The sequence below is a fragment of the Cupressus sempervirens genome, chromosome 5 (genome assembly GCF_028749045.1).
Source record: "Cupressus sempervirens isolate cs-2001-9-10 chromosome 5, ASM2874904v1, whole genome shotgun sequence".
Classification (NCBI taxonomy): Eukaryota; Viridiplantae; Streptophyta; class Pinopsida; order Cupressales; family Cupressaceae; genus Cupressus; species Cupressus sempervirens.
Genome location: NC_143122.1, coordinates 985,444,829 through 985,450,147, shown reverse-complemented (window position 1 = coordinate 985,450,147; position 5,319 = coordinate 985,444,829). Strand labels below are relative to the sequence as shown.

Genomic DNA, 5,319 nt, shown 5'->3' with positions numbered 1-5,319 from the left:
GAAAACAATCAGAATATATAAAAGAAAGAATGATGAACACAATAAAACCAAATTTGTGATGGGTTTTTAACAAGACACAGCTATTAGGCAGATAGTCAAATAACATCCTTCTACTTGATCCTTCATTTAGAAACTGAAAACAACTTAATAAGCCATCAGAATGATCAAATACTACATTCTCTCTTGTTTAAAACATTTCTCATTTATCACTAGTCTAGATCATTCTTAGTTCATATTCACATGCTATTGTAATGTACCTCACCCATGGCAATGCTTGATATCCACTCTTTTCAATGATTTTCAGATACCTGACCTATAGTAAAGAATTGCAACAAAAGAAAGTTGTTATAAAGTAGTAGCCTAAATCTAAATGAACAAAATGTAAATTCTCAACCATTTATTCAATGCATCAATTTACTTGTGGAGCTAAATATTTAAAAAGCATAATGATTTTCACTAAGGCCAATATAAATATAAGCAATGAGCTTGTTCTCATTAAAAATATATATGTGAACACACAAAAGGGTCCAACACTGTGATGACTTTTATGGAGTCAATCCAAAATCACCTGAAATGACTCAAATTTCAGATAAGTTATAAATCATGGTAACGAGCTAATGATACTTGCAAAAGCAATAATCTACATTTGTAAACTAAAGTTAAGAAATGACTTGAATTCCTGATACAGTAAAATATGGTATCTCAAATTTGACACGAATAGGTGCCCACTTTTCTTGGGTTGCTTCTTCAGCAGTTATGCTAGAAAGGCTAAATTCAGCCCTCAATATGTATTCATGAATCAAAACCTACATAATAAGTCAATCAAGAAACTAAAACATTAGGGTCCAGAACCATGGTACTATTAACCATCTTTGAACAAGAAAACTAATGAAAGTTGCAAGATACCTTTCCACCAACAAATGATTTTATTTTCCAAAGAAAAGCATCCCTCTCTGGGGAGTATGTAGAAGTACCCATTGATGTGCGTACATGAGGTGTAGATTCATCAGCTGGTACTGGCAATTCAATTTCAACATTTTTTACTGTACTGCAAAGTTAAAGAAAACCATGAGACAAATTAGCAAATACACAGAAATATTAGTCATACTTAAACAATTCCCTGAAGCTAACATGTTAGAAAGATCTATCTAAACAGTAGATAAATCAGATCTAAAATAGGCATACATAAGCTAGAGAGATAATTTGAAACCTATGATCTTTGTATTGGTTGTGTGCTCTCACCAAATATTATACCTAGCTTCTTGAATGCTTTTCTACTTGATCTTCATCCCATATCAATGGCTTTAGCTGCAACGTAATAAAAATGTATGATATGAAACCTACTTTAGAAGGATATCCTTCATAACAGAACTTCAAAGATTTGACAACAATTGCATTCTCTTGAATATATGAACAAACCTATGTGCTAAGTCTATAGTTCATAAGATCAAAAGTCCCATCATGAGGTATGAAGGATATAGTTCTATCATTTTCAAAACGAGCAATACAAACACACTTGACAAAAGAAATAGAAATTAACATATGCCTTTTTAAGGGAAAAGAAAAGACCAAGTACAACATCAAAGGAATTTGCAAGCACTTTAATATAAGATAAAATTGATAGTTTAAGGGATTGAATAAGAAAATGAGCTTGATTGCATACTGATGAAACTTGATGTCATCCAAATCAATTGCTTTACCCTTTGACGCTTTGCCTTGAGCTTCTAGTAGCACCTTTTTATTGAGTCCAAGTTTGCATTCTGGCATTCCGCTGAAGAAAATTGAATCAAAATACACTTGTAATTAACAGCTAGCTATGTAACATTTCAGCAATCATGCTAAAAGTACATTATAAATAAATAAAAATTAGAAACAGCCACATTTTGCGCAAAACAATCTAAATTAACAATGAAACACAATCAATAATTCAATGCCAAATATTAAATCAAAAGTTATAAAGGTTTAATACTTATGGCATATGTATAAAACAAAGAAATCATTAGTGGTCAAACTACTTCCAACACTCAATAATTATATAAAATGTCTAAAGACATATACATATCAGTAATTTATTCTTTTTTTGTAATTTTTCATCCTATTTTATTTCCAAGATTGGTTGTGGGGATCCAGGTTTAGCCTTGATATGGCAAGGGCATGGGTGTCCTTAGCAAATTATTCTAGATACATCTATTACAGACCCAAGGAAGGCCTACAAACTGTACGAATTGGACCTGGTCTGGTATGGGACGTACTGCAGCATAATCTAAACTTCAACATTTGGTCATTATAATTTGACTTCTAATCTATCACTCTAAACTCTCCAATAAATTGGAATCTATTCAATCATCCACCACAGTTCATTATTCTTCTATATTTGTTTAATTCTTGCTAAAGAAATTAATCTGTTGAAGTGCAAGTATCCAGCAATGAATTTGGTTGTCTCGTGACCAAAAAATTGTTATTTATTAAATCTTAACAATGAATATGAACATAATATTTGTACTTATAAAAGTTGGACAATTTGTAGATTCTTTGTTTGATGGTAATTCATAATTCTACCACATAAAAATAAACACAAGATGTTTATTATCTGAACTCTCATGCACCAATCTTGTTCTCATAATATATGTCTATTCGTTTAGCTGTGTATAAGCATACATGGGCCTTTCAGCTTAGAAAATGGGGTTTTTCCTATTTCAAGGCATTCCACAAGTAGGGTACATATTTTAAGAAAATAGGTGTGCAGTAACATTATAATGTTCTCCATGAACCTAGCTGGAGTTTATAGTGCTTCAACTTAGCAGAGATTATGGGAAATAGTTCCATGTTTCCTTTCTATAGTCTATTAGTTTTATTTCTAAAAGAACTCAATAATAAGATTATGCATGGGGTAGGAAAAAATTACCTCAAGTACACTCTCATCTTCAGTGCTCCAACCACATCAGATCGCACTATTTTCCCATTGCTACTCACAAGAATATTTACACTTTCTACTACATCCAAAAAGACCTTTAATAACAAATTAAAAGCACAAAATTTGTTAAATATCAATTGCCATATTCAAGAAAAGCATAAAGTTAAATCTGGATTAGCCTTCAACCTCATTTTTTTTGTATTGTATTCCATCACTTCGCCAGGAAACTACATTTGTAAGAGCCATTGGAGGTCATTAAGCGACTTCCATCTTGTAATCATCCATTTTGATGAATTCACTAAGAATCTTTGCCTCTGTATATTGAGGGTACCTGAAATCAATTATTTCATCTAGTAGTTCATACTACACAATGGGAAATAAAAGTGGTGAAATAATATGCACATATTATAAATTTTAACTTTGTGATAAAATATTCTCAAATAGTTCATTACAAGGAATTTTGAACCCTCAACCCTCTATGGGTTAGATTAAAAATAGATGTGTACACTCACAATAACAACAAAATTGTCTCTCAAAGACTCTTCTTCTAGCTCTTCAAAATAGTGCTTGAATACCTGTAGAAATAACACACATGACAATCCAAAACTGAACCTAAAGTTGACATGTGAATCAGTTATTGCAACACACTAATCATAGCAGAAAACAAAGAGGAACATTAAAAACTCTTGATTACTGTAATAACACCTAAATATGCATGCAATAGCTACAAATAAAATAATTATATGCATACACTAGAATCCCTAGATCTACAGGTTCTATAAGTTCCCTAAATGTAGTGTTCCATTTAATAATTGAAAATAGAGCCTCGGACAAGAAATAAATTGTGAATGAGAAGTGTAGATTGTTGAACTTACATCCACAACTCGATGTAAAAATAATAGTAAGCTAGTTGCATTAGAGTTCTTTCTTGATGCTGCCATAAGGTAGATATTGTTATGCTAAATGAACATGTAAGTCACCCCATTGTCATAGAGTACTAGATTTTGTAATGTGGGATCACCCTGTCCATGTAATTCCATCAAAAAACTTGTCAAAACACATATGTTGAAACCATCCTCACACATGGCCAATTCAGCCTTATAAGAGACAAGATATAAGATAAGGCAGTACATTTTAATGAATATATTCATATGAGACAATGTAATTCATGTGACATTGGCCACCTAAACGTCTTTAAATTTTAAGTAATTTGCATACCTCTATGTAAATATTCCATATCTGAGAAGCTTCTTTGTACAACATTGCAATTTTTAACTTCATGATGCACATAGCACAGATGAGTCAACAGAAACTATAGTTTCTTGTGTTCTTTCCACAGTTTTAGAAGAGTTCTTATCGATAGATCCATGTAAGAATTTTATTCCTCTAAAAATGGTTTTATTACCAATTTTAAAGAAAGTGGACACAAACTAACTAAAGAATCTTCAAATCAAGGACTGGAAGTTACATTGATGCAGAGCCTTCTAATATCCCCTTAAGGAACCCTATTCAACTCGAGGATTCAAAAATGTCTTGGAATCCACTCAAGGATCAATAAGAAGTCCCTAACTTAGTAGATCTCTTCCACACACCATACCCACGAATTCGCTTCCTACCTCATTACCACAATCTCTTATTGTAACAATTTCCTTCTAGGTCACCTAGCACCTCCATCATACCAAACTCCAACTCCAGCATCTCTCACTGACCCTAACACCTTAGACCATCTTATCATGGCCTATCTACCATCATTCAACTCTTCACCAGCTTCCAACAACCCATCTTTCACCATTTCCTACTTTAGCCCTTCTAGGCCTATTTAGTAGCCCAGTCCTGCAACAAATTGCACTTTCCTCTCTAACTCCCCAAACAACCTAGTGACTTAGTCACCTTTTCAAATACCCTTTATGGTTTTCTTCAGACCTTGCAAATATCAGTTTCTCAACCTGTGACTGTTGCACCTTTCTATGGCTATCACTACAGCAATTAGGCCTAATTAGCCCTTGCCTAACAAAGCAACTATGCTTTGCACACACACCCAACTCTCCAAACCTTGAAACACTCTTAAGGCATCTAATAAATGATATGATTCCACAATTTTTTTGACCCTCCATGAATTTCTAGACACATTTTCATCAAACCCTCCCTTTAAGGGTTTCTAGCCTAGGGCTTCCCAGAAAAGAAAGCCTGAGATTACGAGGTTCTTCTTTGAAGTGTTGCCACTTTTCCTCTATGTGCATCAATGTCGAACCATCTACAAGGATTCAAATAATTTCATCTTGACTTCTATTGCGTGCATGATAATCCATAAATTGAGCCAAGCTACTACACCTGAATAATTGTCGCATTCGTGGAACAATAGGGATGTAACGAAGAACCTTTTGAGGCACCTTTTTTGTTAGTTG

The 5,319-nt window shown here is 33.3% G+C and overlaps 1 pseudogene; it reads right to left on the bottom strand.

The window, feature by feature from the left end:
- Window positions 1–214: 214 nt before the first annotated feature.
- LOC149559233 (AP-1 complex subunit mu-2-like) lies at window positions 215–4,195 on the bottom strand (annotated as a pseudogene).
- Between the last annotated feature and the right edge of the window lie 1,124 nt (window positions 4,196–5,319).